Source organism: Sciurus carolinensis, chromosome 7 (genome assembly GCF_902686445.1).
Source record: "Sciurus carolinensis chromosome 7, mSciCar1.2, whole genome shotgun sequence".
Classification (NCBI taxonomy): Eukaryota; Metazoa; Chordata; class Mammalia; order Rodentia; family Sciuridae; genus Sciurus; species Sciurus carolinensis.
This window is the reverse complement of record NC_062219.1, coordinates 77,864,126-77,887,041: the sequence shown is the minus strand read 5'-3', so window position 1 is coordinate 77,887,041 and position 22,916 is coordinate 77,864,126. Positions and strand designations below refer to the sequence as shown.

General features: G+C 40.6%; 1 protein-coding gene and 2 pseudogenes across 12 annotated transcripts in view; 2 read left to right on the top strand and 1 right to left on the bottom strand.

Moving 5' to 3' along the window:
• Snap91 (synaptosome associated protein 91) overlaps positions 1-22,916 on the bottom strand; it is a 139,545-nt gene that overhangs the window by 92,209 nt on the left and 24,420 nt on the right. The window lies entirely within an intron of this gene.
• On the top strand, positions 1,696-7,386 carry LOC124988436 (uncharacterized; annotated as a pseudogene).
• LOC124988536 (heterogeneous nuclear ribonucleoprotein L-like) lies at positions 18,983-20,601 on the top strand (annotated as a pseudogene).

Below are 22,916 nucleotides of genomic sequence, written 5' to 3'. Positions count from 1 at the left end.
TAACTGGGACAAGTTCCCTTTGACTAAATGCCAGAACGAAGAACAAAGATTGGCCATTCTTTTAGCATACAATCATGGTCCAAATCTGAGCTTTCACAAAAAGAAAATAAGAAGCTACCCAACAAAGTACAATGACAGATTAATATACAATTTTATCACATAATAGCAGCTCACAATACAGGTCACATGAACTAATACATATGCAAAATTATGAACTACAGTTATTTTAAATTTATTATTCCAGGCCTTCTCTCCTTTCCTCCCTCCTCCCTTTGTTTTAGACTGATTTTTATGTCCCACTCACAATTCATATGCTGAACTCCTCAGCCCCAATGTATTAAGTATTAAGACCTTTGGAATGTCATAAGGGTGGAGCTCTTAGGAAAGGAATTAGTGCCCTTCTAAAATGGACCTGAGAGAGTTTTTTTAGTTCTTCGTGCTATATGGGGACACAATGAGAAGTCAGCAGTCTGTGATCTAGAAGACCCTCACCAGAGCCTGGCCATGTTGGATTTCCAATCTCTAAAACTATAAGAAATAAATTTCTGCTGTTTCTATGTTGTTACGGTTGCCCTCAAAAATGAATACCAATCTTCCCTCCCTTCCTGGCTATCTGCTTGCTGGTTAAGAACATTAGGAAGCTCAAACCCACAAACACTTGTAAACAGAAACAAATTCTTCCAATTTGGACAATACAAAAAAAAAAAAAAAGGATAAAAGGATACGGATGATTCAGAAGTTTTTCTTGTCAAGTTTAGTACAAATGACAGACATTAACGTTGCCTCACCAAGAGTTATTTATTTCCCTCTTCTACATCAGAAGAATTCTGTCCCTGTCCCTGCCCTCCCTGTCAGAAAGGCCAACATGTCACATGGGGGCAATCCTGCCTTTCCTCATAGCTAAATGTATGAGCAGCAGTCTGCTGAGGTCACTTGGGAAAACATGTTCCCTTTGTATTACAGAGATGCATGAAAACAGAGTAGAAATAAATCTCCATTCCCTTAGTGGTTATAGCTGTATATGTGTGTGATATCATGACCATCTCAAGACAGGAGGCCAGACTTCACCAAGAAGCTGAAGTAGCAGGGGGAAACCAAACCCTAGAAGCACCCCACCTTTAGACTTTTTGTTAAGATAGCAAAACATGTTAACTCCTTAGTTTGAACACTTTGTTGCTTGCAGCCAAATGCATGTTAATTGATATAAACTGAAACACAACACAACAAAAGAACTAGGCTCATGACTTCAGGTTCATATCTTCCAGCTCTAACATTTTTGGGGTATCTTGCTGCTCCTTAAAATCTCCAGGCATCTGTGTCTTTTCAGTGTTTCACAGTCCCCGGAAGTACTTGACTCTGAGATAAGAGCCGTTTGCCTAGAAGTTTAGTTTTACAGGAGTTGATGACAGGAACTAGATAGAAGGCACAATGAAAAAAGTATTATATTTTAGGAAAGAGTAAAGGACTACCTTTTTCTCATGTAGAAAGAATACCTAATAATGTGACATTATTTATGTGATGTAAATTTTACATACAGAAGTTCCCAGGTAAGATGGAGAAGACTGGGAAATAATCAGAGCAAGATCCTGAAGAAGGTGGCTGGATTTTCCATTCACTTCTCAAAAGAAAAAATGGTGAGGAGAAGTTCTGGGAGAACTGGGGCACATCTAGGAAAGGCTGAGGGTTCTCGGTAAAATGAAAGCATCCAGTGAGGGTTTGGGGGTAGTGACACCTGCAGAGGAGTTGCTGAGAGCTACACAAATGAGAGCAAAGGAAAGGACAGCCAGAGCAAGAGAAGATGGCCCTGAAGTGTAGGTGACAGGGACGAAAGGGGGGAGAAGTAAAAGAACAGACACTGAGCTCAGAGAGGGAAAGGGAGAGCAGCTTGTAAATGTTCCAACATGATGGCTTTTATTTGCATAACATAACAATTTTCTTTCTTTAAATAGAAAGGTATAAAATAGGAGCTTTTAAAATTTCTCACTTACTCAATAAAACTGAATAAATTTCTTTGTATTTTTACATTACTATGTGTGATCTTTAACGGAACTTAGTTTCTAGGGTATTTGAGTAACTTCTTTCATCTCAAAACAAATGTATACATTCTATAATTTTTATAGTCCTTTGTAAAAATATGTATGGAAAAGATTCATTCTTATGCTATTTATTTTCTGGAAGGATTTTGGCACATTAAAAATTAGGAGATGTAATACATAGCATAGTTATTGAGTTAATATTTTGAAGACCTACTTTAATTATTTTCTATTAGTTAATAACTGTGTGGCCTTGAGCAAAGTTGCCTCTCTGAGCCTCCACTTTGTCGTTATTAGGATGGGGATAATAGGAGCACCTAACTGGCAGCTGTTTTACTAAACTGGATAAGGCAAGCAAAGTATCTAGCATAGGGCCTCATATAAGGAGCATGTATATGTGTGTGTGTGTGTGTGTCTGTGTGTGTATAAAAACATACAATTAAAATTAGTCACCTTTGGCTACCTATATTGAAAAGGATTTGGTATACTTGTAAATTAATTCAATCAATTCATGTATTAACAAATAACTACAGAAGGTCTATTATGTGCTTGGCACTGTTTTATCAGCTAGAGAGAGCAATGAACTGAACAGATATGGTCTGCCTCTGCGGAGCTCACATTCTAACACAGAAACTAGATGTACAATGTCAGGCAGAGATGAGAAGCCTGATGAAAAATAAAGAAAATAAGGAGGCAGATGGATGAATGGATACAAAGACAGACAGACAGACAGATACAGAGAGCTGGTATTGTTTCAGATAGGGTGACCAGAAAAGGCCTCTTAGAGGAAATGACATTCAAAGAGACCAAAATGCAGGGTCATTCAATCATCGTGGAGGGCTGTTCCAGGCAGAGGAAACAGTAAATGTGAAGGCCTTGAGATGAAGACACACCTGACAGGTTTAAAATAAAGCAAGAAAACCAGTGTGGCTGGAGAACAAACATGGGAAAGAGTTGCAGATGGAGAACTGGTCAGTTCCCTGATCACTCAGTGTGTCACAGGTCACAGGAAAGACATAGTACTTCATTCAGAAGATTGTGAGAAGCTGCTGGAGCCTTTAGATCAGGAGAACGATGCAACCCAACTTACATGTTGAAGAATCATTGTGGCAACTTTATGCGGCACAGACTCTGTGGGGGGAATGGAGTTAGAGAAACAAAGGAAGTGATTTCAATAGTTCAGGCAAGAGATGATAGTGGGCTTGTATCAATGTGGCAATAGGATAGAAATTGGAAACAAAAGGTAGGATTGCAGATATTTCAAAGGTTGAGACAAGAGGAATAGCTCGTAATTTTGATGGGTAGGTGGGAAGATGGGGGAATAGGCATAAGATATTGAGAGAAATTAAGAATGATGAGCTTGTGACACTTGAACAACTAACTGAATTGCCTCCTGCATGGTCTCTGGAAAAAAGAAAGAGAAGCTGCTGAGATGCGGCATGCGCTTGCACTTAGTTTGTTTCTCTTTCCATTACTTCTGCTGACTGTCACTCTCTTTGACCTCACTTGAGAAGCATCTCCTTGCTCTGTCCTGATTATGTTTGAGCTACATCCAATGGCACGTCTACTGTCAACAGCATAAATGAAAGCAAAGTCTCAGAGTACATCAGTTATTTAAGGACCACTGGCAAACTGTACCCCCAGATGTTCTAAACATGGTCCAGTTTGAGTTGCAGGTATCAGTGAGTTCTAAAAATAAACATCATGCATTACTATGATTATTTTGACCAACTGAAGCAGAGGAGATACTGACCATACTTCTAGAATGGAACACCATGAAAGCTCCAAGGAGCCCAATTGCCTTCATGAGTAGAAAACTAGGGCCACATACCACTGTGACTTTGGAGTCGGGCAGTGACGTGGGGGGAAGAAAGCAGTCTATGTGCCAAATACTGCCAATCCCTAGGATTATGGAAAATTATTACCAATAAAATTGGAACATTATATTTTTATCCTTTTAGGATCTATATATAGCTACTTGGGGAACTAACAATGCAACCCTAAACAAGTCTTTTAGGACTTTCTGCCCCTGGTCTTCATTGTGGAATAGAACTAATTACATATGCTCACCAGCCTTAATACTACATTGCTTTTATATCTCATCTTTTGAGTGTTTTCTTATAAATTATTATGGGTTTTTCAAAAGAATTCTGTGCTTTTAGGAGCAAATAACAATTTATATGAACAGAACTTTAAAACAATAAGTAAAGCCAGGCATGATGATGCACACCTGTAATCCCAGCTACTTGGGAGGCTGAGGCAGGGAGATTGCAAATTAGAGGTCAGCCTGAGCAATTTAGGAAGAACTTGTCTCAAAATAAAATTTAGAAAGAGTTAGAGATGTAGCTCAGTGGTAAAGCACCCATGGGTTCAATCCCCAGTACAAAAATTTATATCTATAATTTTAAAAAGTTGACAGCACCATAGAGATAAGAGATGGCCCTTTGTAACAGACCACTAAAACAGAAGATCTTGGTGTATTCGGTAATGCTCAAAGAATTGCAAGCCAGTTCTCTAAGTTGGCAGAAAGTGCTGGAAGGATGGCCTTTGCTGACTCTGTTGCTAGGGAGATTTTAGAAGATATATGCAGCTTGGGTTTCTGATTTCCTGTTACTGCCACAGGATGATCAACTACCTATGTCTAGTCTTCAAGTGTGTCAGGTAAATTAACACATGACCTATTTACACAATGGCCTTAAGGTTTGGTTTCTTTTTCACAGAACCTTGGGCTAAAGAAAAACTAAAAATTTTTAAAAGGTTACCTTTAAATTATCACCAAAACATTTTTTTTGCGGGGTGGGGGGGTGGGAGGAGTCTCTAAAGAAGAATTTACCATGTTGATAAATTTGCCATAACCCAGCACTGAATAGTCCTGCATGTCTTTTAAAATATCTAACCCACATCCCCCGTGCTCCCACCATAGCCCATCACTTCCTACTCTATCCTCAGAAAAGAAGAGCTATTTCATCCTCAGTTAACTCTTTAGGTTCAACACTTCCCTTAGAGGGCTCTGGAGCCATAAGGAAAGGCAGTGCTGTAGAGATAGGACTCAAACACCAGAAACAAGGCATTGGTTTTCTGTTCCAATCAAGCTTCCTACCCACATATGTGAAACTTGTTTCCTAAAAATAAATAGTATTCAGAAATGGCAACTGCTGCTGCAAGCATCTGGGACTTTTCTCCTTTGCTGTCTCTGTAACCTAATCTGTAAGGTGTCTCCTGAATTCTTTTCCAGTTTTCATTCCAAGGCTCATCCAGGACGGGAATTTTTTTTTTTTTTTTTTTTTTTTTTTTTTGGTATCAGAGATTGAACCTAGGAGTGCTTGACCACTGAGCCACATCCCCAGACCTTTCTGTATTTTATTTAGAGACAGGGTCTCAATGAGTTGCTCAGGGCCTTACTAAATTGCTGAGACTGACTTTGAACTCAAGGTCTTCCTATGTTGTCTCCCCAGCTGCTGGGATTGCAGGCCTGTGCACCGCACCCAGCCCAGGACTGGATCTTACCTACCACCTTCCAACCCTCCCCACCACAAGTACATGAGAATCTTTGGCAGCAACTCCCAACATTATCCCATCTCTTTGACCTTATCCAAAGCCTTACTGTTTTTATTCTTTAGGGCCCTCATCTTACTTCCTAGGAGGAAACATCCAAAAAAGACCTGAGTCTATTTTCTTTCTGAAATACCAAGAAATACAGCTTTAGTTCTTAATATGTCTTTATCCTTCACTGTAAGATTTAAGTAAAAGGAGAAATAGTAATGAAATGAAAAAAAGCATTTCAGACTTCCCTCCATTTATACCCTTAATTACCAGGAAACAAGGAAAAAATAGAAAAAAAAACTGGAAAATGTTTTATTTTTCATTAGAAACATTGAAGAGAAGTTGTTGAGACCACTTAATGATGTGGGAGAAAAAAAAGTAAAGCCTGGTCAGAAATTCAAAGCAGATGGTAGATGGTAGCAGCAGAAAAGTCAAGAGAAGATCAGCCCCTGAGGTCCTATCTCTTTCCATAGAAAGAGGCCCTGTTCAGCTGAGAATGTCCACCAACCAAGTCATTCCACTCTTATTTATCCAACAGGTAAAAAATAAATCAAATTCCTAGTTTCTCTATAGTTTGGGGGCAGGGAAGATCTTTTTGGTATCCCCAAACACAACACTGTTTTCAATCCTTAAAACACTGTAACAACAATTATTATTATTATTATTATTATTATTATTATTATTATTTTACTATTTCAGGTACATTATGATTAATACAGGCAGTGGTGAGATATCTGGAGAACTTAAATACTAACCAGAACATTGTTAAAGACAGTCTTGGACCCCCCCCACAAAGTACTGCTTCTGTCTGGTCAGGTTACTTCTACCACTACTGCCACACCCTGCTATTCATGGTGCCCAGCCAGAAAGGCCAGTACTGGCCACCCCAGGTACACAAGTAACAGCACCTCATGCATCTGAGCCTGAGAGGAAGGCACTGGCAGGGGGATACCGAAAAAACCGAGTAGCAGCTCAGGTGGCTAGAGGATGAAAGAAAGCTCAAATGAGTGAGTTGGAACAAGTAGTAGATTTGGAAGATAGGAATCAAAGTATTTTGCTAGAAAATCAGTTTTTAAGAGAGAAAATTCATGGCCTTGTAGCTAAGAACCAGAGGTTAAGATAGCACTTGGGAATGCAGGCTCTGGATATGGAAGAGAAAGTGGAGGTGGAGGCCAATGGGAAGGGAGTGAGGCCAGGTCTGGGTCTCACCCTTGGACTATGTGCACCTCTGTAGCAGCTGCAGGCCTAGTTGCCCGCCTCCAGAACATCTCTCCATGGATTCTGATGGCATTGACTCTTCAGATCCTAAGCCTGATATTCTGTGGGGCATCCTGGACATCTTGGTCTGAATTCTTCAAGTGTCCTTTTCCAGAGTCTACTAGCCTGGAGAAGTTCCCCAAAGTCTACTCAGATCCTTACTAGCCTTTTCCAGCCAAGCTTGAATCATTAATGAATCCATTATGACCATGTATATATCAATTTCCTCATCTCAGGAATACCCTCTGAGACACAGAGCCATGCTACTGTGGTAGTGAAAATCAAAGAAGCACCTCTCCCTCAGAGAATGACCACCCTGAATTCATTCTCAGTGAGGAAAGAAACAGTAGAAGATGACTACATTCCAGAGCTGAGTATCTCAAGTCTATTTTCATCCAGCCACTGCCTGAAGCCATCTTCCAGCCTGCTGGATGCTTACAGTGACTGGATATGTGGCTCCCTTTCCCCCTTAAGTGACAATCCTCTCTACTTGGGAAGTGTCTTGGAAGACACTTTTGCCAATGAACTCTTTCCCCAGCTGATTAGTGTCTGAAGAGTTTCCCAATACTGTTGTTTCCTTGATTATTGCACTGCCTGAAGGCTAGCAGAAAAGTCTATTCATGTGTCATTCAAAAAGCCAAAGTGGCAAGTATACAGTCAAGAGAATTCCACTAAAATATTTGTCTGTTTAAATCTCATAGGTGACCCCAAGTGTTGTCTTTTGACACCAATGGTCCATGGCATTCAGATATATTATTATAATTCAGAACTATAGCTTTTGAGATTGTACTTTTACCTTAAATGCAGGAGTCTGTCCTTTTGTAAAGGTCATTAGACAAGCATCTCAAAATAGACATGGAGTTTATGAATGGTCTTTAGTCCTTTCTTTTCCCTCTTCCTAGTGTTCCAGGCTTGCCTCTGGTTTAGGTCCTTTAGTTTGCTTCTGCAAGCAGGGAGAACACCTACCTCAGGGGACCCCTTTCCCCTTACGGACAGTTCAAGAAAAGATCAAGAGTCTCTTATAAAATGATAGAAATTTACTATGTAAATACTTGATGGACTCTTTTCCTGCTACTGTGGCTTCTGGAATATACTTGTTCATTTATCTAAAACTCCCCATGCAATTAAAAATGCAGTGCAGAAAAAAGAAGAGCACTGTTCTAGAGGAACAGTGTTCTTAAAATCACTTTCTATGATTGAGAAAGCTTCAGTGTTCACAATTGGCAATAAAGTAATATATCACCCATGTCTACTTATATTTTTTCTAAAAAGTTAAGCTCAATTAAAATATAGCTGTATTTTTCACAGTACAGATAATGCTTCATTTACTCAATTTTAACATCTCTCTATTAGACATCTCAGTATATTTTTACAGCCAGAGTTAAGAGCAACTCAAATATATTTATAAAATATTTTAGCTCACACAGAGCTGTGAAAGAGACAGTTGAACTTCTCTCGATAAAATCTAAAAATTTAGGGTCAAAATTTTATCATTATACAATTTTCCTTTGCCCATTCATAACTATACCAGTATCTGTGCTGGAAACTTTCCTCACATTAGTATCTTTAACCCCATTAGTAGACACACCAACTATACAATTCAAAAGGAGACAGTAAGGTTTAAAATGTCAAACTTTCTGTGTAGGTACTTCTCTCTTATCCTATTTCATAACCTCTAATCTTTTCATTTTAATTTTCCTTTATTAAAATGGTAGAAAAAATGGCAATGTTACATTCCACCAAAAACTGTTTAGTGACCCAACTCCTTTAAAATTATCCATGTCTAAGTGCTCTGAGCATGCTCACAAGACAAGCAGTTTCATAAATATAGGATATTTTAGCAGTTAGTTATGCTCAATTTCCTCCAAACTTAATTCTTATCTCTGCCCATCTCTTTATAAACTTCTCATGTTCACCATTAAGAAGTATGATATAAAACTACAAAGGTATTTTCTTAAGTCCTCCAATGCTCAGTCTGGAACAGGTTTCTCAGCCTTGATACTATTGGCATTTTGGGCCAGATAAGTCTTGGTTGTGGGGGAGTGTTCTGTGCACTGTAGAATATTTAGCAGCACCCCTGGCATTTACAAGAGGCCAGTAGTGCTCTCCCTCTGCTAGTCAACACAATCAAAAACATCTCCAGACAGTGTCAATATTCCCTAGGAGAACATATGACAATGAGAATTTCATATCTAGAGCAAAAGTTAGGAAATATCAGGGCCTGAAACTGGGTTGGAGTAGGACACCATGGAAGTTGTGACCAGTGTTTAATCTAGTATTGAGTGTGGGCAAATGACCATGCTATATGCCTAATGATCTGTAAGAACCTAATATTCATGTATAACACTTAAGAGTTGTAAACAATTTAAAGAAAAGGGACTTGCACATAATCAAGGAGTGCAGTCTCCAGCTTTTTAAGGGATTATGATCCAAAATTTTACAAGTGTATTTAGGATCAGGGACATATTTGGTTGAACTATATGAAATTATCATGGTCATCAGTTAAAATGATTAAATACCATCAGCAATTTCACATAATTCAACCTAATAATTTCTCTCTGTAGCAACTGCAGATTCCCATAAAATCCTATTAGATTCTGTTCCTTCTGTTCCCCTTTTCTCCTGAGGTTCCCAGGTAGTATGGCCTGCATTTGCCAAGAGCAGCCTCCTTATGAGGAGGCTTTCTATCTCCTCAGGCCTGTGGAACAATGTGCAGCCTCAGAGATTTTCTAGGATTCTACAGTCCAACAAGAGATGTTAATTTCCTATGTTTCTATTTGCATCCCTTTTCTAATTTAATTAGATGTCCCAAACAATTATGGGGTCTTTGCATATACAAGAGAACACAAAAGATTCATCTATAGTTTACAATATGACAAAGATTACTGGCCAACTTAGAAAAAAAAGTTAGAAAACATCAAAGAAAAAAAATGAGAAAAGGAAAAGAATTGCATCTGTTGGAGATGGAGAATACAAGTAACTAAAGGGAAGTCTACTCTGAGCAGCAATTCTCTAACTCAAGGGTAAGAACAAGGGTTGAGAGATCAGAGTGATATCTATCAATCATTAGTCAATTCCAGATACAATATCTTGTACAGAAGATGACCAATTCCCCCCATCTATTGTACAATGAGAAGTGGTGGCAGAAATCTGGGACTCAAAAGCAGCTGAGATAATAGAATTTAAATTTGAAACTCTGTGGGTCACAGAGCTCCATTATCAGGTAACAGAAGTGGGAGCAACAAGCACAGCAATGTTCTTTTAAGTTGCAGGGTAATATGAGCTCCCTGGCACTTTCCTCATATCCTTGGGATCACCCTTGCATTTGGTGACATGATAGTCCACTCTTTCCTCCTCAACCCTGGAAAAGGAAAAGTCTTCATCTTCCTCCTATACCTCCTTTTAGGCTCTGATTCCTCCAGGTCTTTCTATTTATTCTTTTTCTTTATTCTTTTTATATTCTTTATTCTTTTTTAAATACCCTTTCCCTGTATCTTCTAAAAATGTGTTCAAAATAGTCCCTTTTGGAGGGAAAAGAAACAAAAAAGCCTTCTCTTGGACCACATGTCATACTCTGGATTCCCTAAACTCACACTTTCTCCATTTTCTTGGGGACTCACTATAAAATCACCCCTGCCATCCTATTGTATCTGTCCCAGGTCATCAGAGTCCCTGAAACTAACAAAGCTGACGGACACTTCTGGTCTCCACCCAACTCCATTTTGTGTGTAAATGGACAGTCCTGACCTAGACCTCCCATATTCATGGACTGGAAGAATTAATATTGTTCATACTACCCAAAGTAATTTACAGATACATCCCCATCGAAATACCACTGAGATTTTTAAATAGAACTACAAAAGAAAATTCCAAAATTCATATGGAAGCTCAAAGACCTCAAATAGCCAAGTAATTCTGAGTAAAAAGAAAGCTGGAAGCATCACAATACTTGATTTCAAGACATACTACAGAGTCATAAAAACCAAACAGCATGGTATTGGCATAAAAACAAACACAGAATAAGAATGGAATAAGAATCCCAGAAATACATCCATGCTTCTACAGCCAGCTAATTCACAATAAAGGCACCAAAAACATACATTGGAGAAAGGACAGCCTCTTCAATACATGGTGCTGGGAAAAATGAATGTCCATGTGCAGAAGATTGAAATGTGGACCTTCTGTCTCACCCTGTACAAAAGTCAAGTCAAGATGGATCAAAGAGTTAGATATAAAATCTGAAACTACAAAAGGAAAATGCTTCCAGAAAATGATTTTCTGAATAGGAACCCCAAAGGCATAGGAAATGAAAGCAAAAATTTATAAATGGGATTATGTGGAACTAAAAACTTCTATACAGCAAAGGAAACAATCCACAGAGTAGAGAGACAACCTATAGAATGGAAGAAAATATTTGCCAACTATTCATCTGACGAGGTTAATATCCAGATTATGTCAGGAACTCAAAAGCTCAACAACAAAAAAGTAATACAATTATAAGTGAAAAATAATCTGAACAGACACTTCTCAAAAGAATAAATAACGACTGGCAAGATGGCGGACTAGAGGGCGGCTGCATTTCATGTTGCTCCAGGACTCAAGATTCAAAAGAGGAGATAGTGACTTGGGACCAACTCAAAGCCGCCCGGGGAGTTTCTCCCATAGGGGAGGCGTCCCCGAAGGGGCAGTAGCCCTGGAACGCAGAGAACTTTGTGAAGTACAGTGACTCGGCGGGTCGCCCCTCCCCCGCCGGAGCGGTAAAAACGGACAGCGAAGCGGAGCGAAAAATGGCGGATTGAAGTTTCCAGGACCGCGGGCAGATTCTCTAACCTAAGGAGACTCGTCTGCGAAGGGTGAGGCTCTCAAGCCCAGGAGGGAGGTCCGGGCCCCTGGGAACGTTGCCTGCAAAGGCTGCCCCTGCCCAGGCGGCAAGTCACACCTCCCCTGCTGGAGCAGTGAACTCGGAAAGCGGGGATCTTTGCAAGGGAGGTTGTGCGACACACTGCTTGGTTTTGAAACGATCTGCCAGGGCTCCAGCGGCTGCCAGAGAAAGAGTGGGGCGGCGAGTTGTTTGGATCCAGCAACCGCCTGAGCAACGGGGAGGGGGCTGCCCAGAGGAGGTGGAGGTACGCAGTGAGTGCCTTGGTCTCCAAGCGCCCACACCTGGAGGAAGAGACGAGCGACGGGTCACTGGGGCTTGGAGCATATGTACGAGGCTCCAAGTGACTGCTCAGAGGGCGGGTCGCATAGCCAGGCGATTAGGTGCATAGCAAGGTCCGGTCCAGGGACCTAGGCACCTTTTCTTGAATGAACTACACAGAGACAAACTGAGGGGCGAAGTGAAGGTTCCAGGACTTCAGGCAGCGTCTCTGAGAAGGGACAACCTAAGGAGACTCGTCTACGAAGGGTGAGGCTCCCAGGCCCAGGAGGTAGGTCTGGGCCCCTGGGAAGGCTGCCCTGCCCAGGCAGCAAGACACATCTACCCTCATTGGAACAGTGAGCTCGGAAAGTGGGAGACCTTGCAGAGGAGGCTGAGCAGCACACCGCTTGGTTTTTTGGTTTTTTGGACCAATCTGCCAGGGCTCTGGGGGCTGCCAGAGAAAGAGTTGGGTGGCGAACTATTTGGATTCAGCAACTGCCTGAACAACGGGGAGGGGGCTGTCCTGAGGAGGTGGAGGTGCGCAGTGAGTGGCTTGGTCTCCAAGCGCCCACACAGAACACCTGCCTGGAGGAAGAGACGAGTGACGGGTCACTGGGGCTTGGAGCATATGTACGAGGCTCCAAGTGACTCTTCAGAGGAGGGGTCGCATAGCCAAGTGATTAGGTGCAAAGCACGGTCTGAGCCGGGGATCTAAGCACCTTTTCCTGAAAGAGCTACACAGAGACCAGCTGAGGGGTGGAGCGAAGGTTCCAGGACTGTGGGCAGCTTCTCTGAGGAGGGGCCACCAAAGGAGACTCGTCTGCGAAGGGCAGGGCTCCCAAGCCCAGGAGGTAGGTCCAGGCCCCTGGAAACGCTGCTTGGGAAGGCTGCCCTGCACAGGCGGTAGTTGTGGACTGAGGAGAACCTCTAGGAGGGGAACGGACTAGTGAGACCTCCCCACCGGGTGGGTCTTCCCCGCAGAGTGAGGTTTTCCCACAAAGACAGTAAAACCAGAGACACAGGCCCAAACAGGCATTGCCTTAGCCCGCAGTCTAGCTCCCCTTTGGATGACCATTGGTCAACAAGTAGAGGCACCTCTGCCCTCTAGCAGGGAATATACCCCACCTGAAGACCACCACCCCTAGAGAGGCAGCTACCTAGGGGAACACCGAAGTATCAACTTCCTCTAAGACTTCAGGCTACTGAAGGATAAGAGGCGATACACTAGCAATCTTCAGGGACATTATAAGTCAATAGAGGAAATCTGCAACATCTCTGCAGTCCACTGATACCTGAACAATATGAGAAAACAAGGGAAGAAAATGCCTCAAACAAATCTGGATGTTATATCAATAAAATCCAATGACAGCATGGCAGAAGAAATGTCAGAAAGGGAGTTCAGAATGTACATAATCAACATGATAAGGGAAGCAAACGATGAAATGAAAGAGCAAATGCAGGCATTGAATGAACGCACCAATAGACAGTTAAAAGAGCAAATACAGGAAGCAAAAGACCATTTCAATAAAGAGTTAGAGATATTGAAAAAAAACCAAACAGAAATCCTTGAAATGAAGGAAACAATAAACCAAATTAAGAACTCCATAGAAAGCACAACCAATAGGATAGAACACCTGGAAGACAGAACCTCAGATATTGAAGACAAAATATTTAACCTCGAAAACAAAGTCGAACAAACAGAGAAGATGGTAAGAAATCATGAACAGAATCTCCAAGAACTATGGGATATCATGAAAAGGCCAAATTTGAGAATTATTGGGATTGAGGAAGGCTTAGAGAAACAAACCAAAGGAATGAACAACCTATTCAATGAGATAATTTCAGAAAATTTCCCAAATCTGAAGAACGAAATGGAAAATCAAGTTCAAGAGGCTTACAGGACTCCAAATACACAAAATTACAACAGACCCACACCAAGGCACATTATAATGAAAATACCTAACATACAAAATAAAGACAGAATCTTAAAGGCTGTGAGAGAAAAGAACCAAATTACATTCAGGGGGAAGCCAATACGGATATCAGCAGATTTTTCAATCCAGACCCTAAAAGCTAGAAGGGCCTGGAATAACATTTTTCAAGCCCTAAAAGAAAATGGATGCCAACCAAGAATCTTATACCCAGCAAAACTTACCTTCAGATTTGACAACGAAATAAAATCCTTCCATGATAAACAAAAGCTAAAAGAATATACAAAAAGAAAGCCAGCATTACAGAACATTCTCAGCAAAATATTCCATGAAGAAGAAATGAAAAACAAAGAAGCAAATCAGCAAAGGGAGGAGATATCCTAAAGGAACTCTCAAATAAAGAGGAACCAAGTCGTGTCAAAAATAAGCAAATAAATGAATAAAATGAGTCAAATGACCGGGAATACAAATCATATCTCAATAATTACCCTGAATATTAACGGCCTGAATTCATCAATCAAAAGACATAGACTGGCAGATTGGATAAAAAAGAAAGATCCAACAATATGTTGCCTGCAAGAGACTCATCTCTTAGAAAGAGATACCCAAAGACTAAAGGTGAAAGGATGGGAAAAAACTTACCATGCACATGGACCCAGCAAAAAAGCTGGGGTATCCATCCTCATTTCAGATAAAGTGGACTTCAAGCCAAAGTTAATCAGAAGGGATAAAGAAGGACATTTCATAATGCTTAAGGGAACCATAAATCAGCAAGACATAACAATCATAAATATCTATGCCCCAAACAGTGGCTCACCCATGTATGTCAAACAAATCCTTCTCAATCTCAGAAACCAAATAGACCACAATACAATAATACTAGGTGATTTCAACACACCTCTCTCTCCACTGGACAGATCTTCCAAACAAAAATTGAATAAAGAAACCTTAGATCTCAATAACACAATCAATAATTTAGACTTAACAGACATTTATAGAATATACCATCCAACGAAGAGTGAATACACTTTCTTCTCAGCAGCACATGGATCCTTCTCTAAAATAGACCATATATTATGCCACAAAGCTAATGTTAGCAAATACAAGAAGATAGAGACACTTCCTTGTATTTTATCAGACCATAATGGATTGAAACTAGAAATAAATGAAAGAGCAAAAAACAGAAATTACTCCAACACCTGGAGATTAAACAATATGCTATTATATGAGGAATGGATAACAGAAGATATTAGGAAGGAAATTAAAAAATTCTTAGAGGTAAACGAGAACAAAGAAACATCGTATCAAAATCTCTGGGACACTATGAAAGCCGTACTTAGAGGAAGATTTATTTCATGGAGCGCATTTAATAAAAGAAGTAAAACTCAAAAAATAAATGAACTAACACTACAGCTCAAAGCCCTAGAAAAAGAAGAACAGACCAACACCAGAAGTAGTAGAAGACAGGAAATAGTTAAACTCAGAGCTGAAATCAACGAAATTGAAACGAAAGAAACAATACAAAAAATTGACAAAATAAATAGTTGGTTCTTCAAAAAAATAAACAAAATTGATAAACCTTTAGCCACACTAACAAAGAGAAGACGAGAGAAAACCCAAATCACCAAAATTCGGAATGAACAAGGAAGTATCACAACAGACACGACTGAAATACAAAACATAATTAGAAGCTATTTTGAAAATCTATATTCCAACAAAATAGAAAATTTTGAAGATATCAACAAGTTTCTAGAGACCTATGAATTGCCTAAACTAAACGAGGAGGACATGCACAATTTAAATAGACCAATTTCAAGTAATGAAATAGAAGAAGTCATCAAAAGCCTACCAACAAAGAAAAGTCCAGGACCTGATGGTTTCTCAGCCGAGTTCTACAAAACCTTTAAAGAAGAGCTCATTCCAATACTTTTCAAAGTATTCCATGAAATAGAAGAGGAGGGAACCCTCCCAAACTCATTCTACGAAGCCAATATCACCCTGATACCTAAACCAGACAGAGACACATCGAGGAAAGAAAATTTCAGACCAATTTCCTTAATGAACATCGACGCAAAAATTCTCAACAAAATTTTAGCAAATCGCATACAAAAATGTATTAAAAAGATAGTGCATCATGATCAAGTGGGTTTCATCCCAGGGATGCAAGGTTGGTTCAACATCAGGAAATCAATAAATGTAATTCACCATATCAACAGACTTAAAGTCAAGAACCACATGATTATTTCAATAGATGCAGAAAAAGCATTTGATAAAATACAGCACCCCTTCATGCTCAAAACACTAGAAAAAATAGGGATAGTGGGAACGTTCCTTAACATTGTAAAGGCCATCTATGCTAAGCCCATGGCTAATATTATTCTTAATGGTGAAAAACTGAAAGCATTCCCCCTAAAATCTGGAACAAGGCAGGGATGCCCTCTCTCACCACTCCTATTCAATATCGTCCTTGAAACTCTAGCCAGAGCAATTAGACAGACCAAAGAAATTAAAGGGATACGAATTGGAAAAGAAGAACTCAAACTATCCCTATTTGCTGATGATATGATTATATACTTAGAGGAACCAGGAAATTCCACCAGAAAACTCTTAGAACTCATAAGTGAATTCAGTAAAGTAGCAGGATACAAGATCAATGCTCATAAATCCAATGCATTTTTATACATAAGTGATGAATCTTCAGAAAGAGAAGTTAGGAAAACTACTCCATTCACAATAGCCTCAAAAAAAATAAAATACTTGGGAATCAATCTCACAAAAGAGGTGAAAGACCTCTACAATGAGAACTACAGAACACTAAAGAAAGAAATTAAAGAACACCTTAGAAGATGGAAAGATCTCCCATGTTCCTGGATAGGCAGAATTAATATTGTCAAAATGGCCATACTACCAAAAGTGCTATACAGATTCAATGCAATTCCAATTAAAATCCCAATGATGTACCTTGCAGAAATAGAGCAAGCAATTATGAAATTCATCTGGAAGAATAAGAAACCCAGAATTGCTAAAGCAATCCTTCGCAGGAAAAATGAAGCAGGGGGTATTGCAATACCTGAACTTCAACTTTACTACAAAGCAATAGTAACAAAAACGGCATGGTATTGGTACCAAAATAGACAGGTAGATCAATGGTACAGAATAGAAGACACGGACACAAACCCAAACAAATATAATTTCCTCATACTAGACAAAGGGGCCAAAAATATGCAATGGAGAAAAGATAGCCTCTTCAACAAATGGTGCTGGGAGAATTGGAAATCCATATGCAACAAAATGAAAATAAACCCATATCTCTCACCGTGCACAAAACTAAACTCAAAATGGATTAAGGACCTCGGAATCAGACCAGAGACCCTGCATCTTATAGAAGAAAATGTAGGTCCAGATCTTCAACATGTCGGCTTAGGACCAGACTTTCTCAACAGGACTCCCATAGCACAAGAAATAAAAGTAAGAATCAACAACTGGGATAGATTCAAACTAAAAAGCTTTCTCTCAGCAAAGGAAACTATCAGCAATGTGAAGAAAGAGCCTACAGAGTGGGAGAAAATCTTTGCCAATCATACTTCAGATAGAGCACTAATCTCCAGAATCTATAAAGAACTCAAAAAACTCAACACCAAGACTACAAATAATCCAATCGACAAATGGTCTAAGGAAATGAACAGACACTTCACAGAAGAAGACCTACAAACAATCAACAAACATATGGAAAAATGTTCAACATCTCTAGTAATAAAAGAAATGCAAATCAAAACCACCCTAAGATTCCATCTCACCCCAATCAGAATGGCGATTATCAAGAACACAAGCAACAACAGGTGTTGGCGAGGATGTGGGGAAAAAGGTACACTCATACATTGCTGGTGGGGTTGCAAATTAGTGCAACCACTCTGGAAGGCAGTATGGAGATTCCTTAAAAAACTTGGAATGGAACTACCATTTGACCCAGCTATCCCACTCCTTGGCCTATACCCAAAGGACTTAAAATCAGCATACTACAGAGATACAGCCACATCAATGTTCATTGCTGCTCAATTCACCATAGCCAGATTGTGGAACCAACCTAGATGCCCTTCAGTTGATGAATGGATAAAGAAACTGTGGCATATATACAATGGAATATTACTCAGCCATAAAGAATGATAAAATTATGGCATTTGCAAGCAAATGGATGAAATTGGAGAATATCATGCTAAGTGAGATAAGCCAATCTCAAAAAACCAAAGGAAGAATGATCTCGCTGATAAGTGGATGATGATACATAATGGGGTGTGGGAGGGGTTAGTTTTAGGGTTAGAGTGAGGGTTAGGGAGGGGGGCAAGAATGGGGGAAGGAAGGACTGTATAGAGGGAAAAGAGGGATGGGAGGGGTGGGGGGAAGGGGAAAAAAAATAACAGAATGAATCAACCAACATCACCCTATGTAAACGTATGATTACACAAATGGTATGCCTTTACTCTATGTACAAACAGTGAAAGAACATGTATCCCATTTGTTCACAATAAAAAAAAAAAAAAAAGAAACTGTGGTATATATACACAATGGAATATTACTCATCCTTAAAGAAGAATGAAATGATGGCATTTGTAGGTAAATGGATGGAGCTGGAGAGCTTTAGGCTAATCAAAATAAGCCAATCCCAAAAAACAAAAAAAAAAAAAAAAAAAAAAAAAAAGAATAAATAACAAATGACTAACAAATATGTGAAAAAAGGTTCAATATCGTTAGCCATCATGTAAATGCAAATCAGAACTACAATGGGATACCATTTCACCCCAGTCAGAATGGCTACAAAAAAAAAAAAAAAAGCAAATGTTGACCTAGTTTTTAAAGTCATATTTCCTGGGTTTTGGAAGCCAGACTTTTCTGTTCCTTTTATCTCTGCCTTTCCCGTTCAGTCTATATTACTGACCCTTATTTTTCTTCCAATCCCTTAAACACTGGGTGTCCCTAAGATGACCTCCCCAGTCCTCCTCTTTTCTTTTTTATTTTAAAATATTTTTTAGGGAGAAGGGCATCGGAGGCTGGAGCAGAGGCAGCAGTCGGAGGAGTAGCTGAGGCGGTCTGGAGCGATGGTGAAGATGGCGGTGGCCGCTACTATCCGGCTGCAGTGAGGGCGGCCGGGCTCCAAAACGGCTGAAGACTGACAACGCCGGTGACCAGTACCGAGGCGGTGGCGGCGGTTGTGGGGAGAATTACGATGACCCCCACAAAACCCCTGCCTCCCCAGTTGTCCACATCAGGGGCCTGATTGACGGTGTGGTGGAAGCTGACCTTGTGGAGGCGTTGCAGGAGTTTGGACCCATCAGCTATGTGGTGGTGATGCCTAAGAAGAGACAAGCACTGGTAGAATTTGAAGATGTATTGGAGGCTTGTAATGCAGTGAACTACGGCAGCAGACAACCAAATCTATATTGCTGGTCAGCCTGCTTTTGTCAATTATTCTACCAGCCAGATCTCTCACTTCCTCTGGGAACTTGGATGATTCCCAAGCGTTAACAGTGTGCTTCTCTTTACCATCTTGAATCCCATCTATTTTATAACCATGGGTGTTCTTTACACTATCTGTAATCCTTGTGGCCCTGTCTAGAGAATTGTCATTTTCCAGAAGAATAGAGTCCAGGCCATGGTGGAATTTAACTCTGTGCAAAGTGCCCAAGGGGCCAAGGCCACACTTAATGGGGCTGACATCTCTTCTGGCTGTTGCACTCTGAAGATTGAATATGCAGAGCCTACATGCTTGAATGTGTTGAAGAATGATCAAGATACTTGGGACTACACAAACCCCAACCTCAGTGGACAAGGTGACCCTGGAAGTAACCCCAACAAATGCCAGAGGGAGCCCCCTGCAGAATATGGAGAGCCCCATGGTGGGTGCCACAGCCATTACCACCATGAGGGCTACTGTCCCCCACCCCAAACTCACTACGAAGGGAGAAGGATGGGCCTACCAGTGGGGCATCACCTTTGGGGCCCAAGCCGCTATGGCCACCAATATGGGCACCCCACACTCTCCTCCCCCACCACCCGAGTGTGGCCCCACAGTGACAGCCCTGTGCTCATGGTCTATGGCTTGGATCAATCTAAAATGAACGGTGATAGAGTCTTCAACGTCTTCTGCTTGTATGGCAATGTGGAGAAGGTGAAGTTCATGAAAAGCAAGCCAGGGGCTGCCATGGTGGAAATGGCTGATGGCTATGCTGTTGACTGAGCCATTACTCAGCTCGACAACTTCATGTTCGGGTAGAAGATGAATGTCTGTCTCTCCAAGCAGCCTGCCATTATGCCTGGTCAGTCATATGGGCTGGAAGACGGGTCCTGCAGTTACAGAGATTTCAGTGAATCAAGAAACAGCTGGTTCTCCACTCCAGAGCAGGCAGCTAAGAACCGCATCCAGCACCCCAGTAATGTGCTGCGCTTCTTTGAAGCCCCCTTGGAAGTGACTGAGGAGAACTTCTTTGAGATCTACAATGAGCTAGGAGTAAAGCAGCCAACTTCTGTGAAAGTATTCGCAGGCAAAAGTGAGCGCAGTTCCTCTGGACTGCTAGAGTGGGAATCCAAGAGTGATAACTTGGAGACTTTGGGCTTCCTGAACCATTACCAGATGAAAAACCCAAATGGCCCGTATCCTTACACTTTGAAGTTGTGCTTCTCCACCACTCAGCAAGTCTCCTAATTAGGGGCCCAGGAAGAGCCCCACCCCAGCAGGAAAATGTTTCTCTTTCCTTTAGGACAGTTGGTTTTTTTTTTTGCAAAAGTTCTTGTATTCCTTTTTTTTAATGCTAGGTTTGTAGAAGCTTAACCATAATGGAAATTCTGGAAGTCTGGAGTAGGAGAAGAGAGGGGAACTGATATCTCCTAAGATTAACCTTCACTTTTTAAAGATTATTGTTGTTTTTTTTTTGCGGTGCTGGGGATCGAACCCAGGGCCCTGTGCTTGTAGACAAGCACTTTACCAACTGAGCTATCTCCCTAGCCCTTTTAAAGATTATTGTACATTTTTTTTCCTGTTCATACATTTGTGCTGCCCATGTACTCTTGGCACATTTCAACAAAACTGAAATATAAACATAGCAAAAACATATTTTTTAGATGTTGATAGACCTTTATTTTATTCATTTATTTATATGCAGTTCTGAGGATCACACCCAGTATCTCACACATGCTAGGCAAGTACTCTACCACTGAACCACAACCCCAGCCCCCAGTCCTCCTCTTTTCTGTGTCAATTTTTATGAAGCAATCTCTTCCATGCCTATACTTCTTCTAGACAGTGAGTAATCTCACATGGATCAGCAAGACAAAAGTGGAAATCATCCCAGGACCTTCATATCTACTTTGTGTAGCTCAAATAATGATACTGCTGTCCACAAAGGCACCTTGGCATTTTAGCTCAGTCTCATCCTCATCTTCCTTCTTGTTCTCCATGTTCAGTTAACCAGCCTCATACAGACCCTGCCTCCTACATAGCTCTGAAACTGTTTCTCTGATCTCCTTTAATGTTTTTACTATCTTCTACTTAGTTCACAATTGCTTAAAAACTCCTTTACCACTTTTAATCAGCTCCCAAAAGTATAGTTCTAAACACAAATGTGATCATGTCATTCTACTGAGGCCATGAATAGTTTCATATAATCCAGACCTTCTCAACCTGAGTTCCTACTACCCTCAAGCAGACATTATGTATAACCAATTAATTTCTCTTTCATGCATCTGGACTAGTATTAGTTACATACTATCACTGAGAAAATTGAGAAAGTAGTCACTCAAATCTTGTTCTGTGTTTTATGGTTCAGATGAGGAAACTGGGTTGAGAAAGGCTGACAAGGCCTCCTGCTAGTTTTTCACATACAGCTGCCTCTAGCAGGAACCGCACTTGCTCTTCATACCTAGATGCCTCTAGCAGGAACTGCACTTGCTCTTCATACCTGTGTGTCTCTGAACATGCTATTCCCCTGGCCTGACATTCTCTTCTTCTTCCCTTCTACCTGAAGGCTCCCATTCATTCTGGATGCTCAGACAATACTTCCTTTGAGCTTCCTCAGACCTTGTCAAACACATGGCACTCTCTACCTACCCTCAGAGCTCATCTCACAATATCCAGCAGGTTTATTCATATATCTGTGTACTTTACTAGACCATGAGCTCTACTTTTCCAGCAAAATTCCTGAAATACAGTGAATATGGAATAAAAAACTTTTTTTTTTTTTGGTACTAGGGATTGAGTGCAGGGGTGCTTTGCCACTGAGTTGAATACCCATTCCTTTTAATTTTTTGTTTTGAAACCAGGTCTTGCTAAGTTGCTTAGGACTTTGCTAAATTGCTGAGGTTAGCCTTGAACTTCCAATCCTCCTATCTTATCCTCCTCAGTTGCTGGGATTACAGGCATGTGCCACCATGCCTGGCTTAAAAATGAGAGAACCATAATAAATGTTCCTTTCCTTCTTATCTTAAAAACCTGCAATAGTTATTCAATATTTTTGTAGCTCCATCCATTGTTTAATAAAATGAGAAACGATTTAATATCACATAGAAAGTAATCAAGAGTTACAGGAAAGCCTATAATCTACCACACCTCACCCCCACCCCCCGCTCCTGGGCAAATGACTCCTCCTTTTCAAAGGAACAGATGGAGGGAGAAAACGATGACAATTATTCTTAAGATGAATTACACCGCGATCTGTGCCTCTTTCCCAGAAGTTAACAAACATGTGGCAAAAAAAAGGTGGGGGGAGGGAAGGAGGATGATGTGGAATATCTGCACAGAACTTGTTAAAACTCTATAAAGATTCATGATCCTTTGCTATTCTGCATTCCTGTTAAAAAAAGAAGCAAAGTTTGTCCCTGGGGTCTAAACAAGGCAAGTGTTATGACTGGATGCCACACTTAGCTTCAAAGAAAGTTATAATAAGGGCCAGAACATACCCCATGTTCACATAGATTCCAGGCATTGGCTGGGAAAAACCCCTCCATGTCACTTGTAGATAGTGA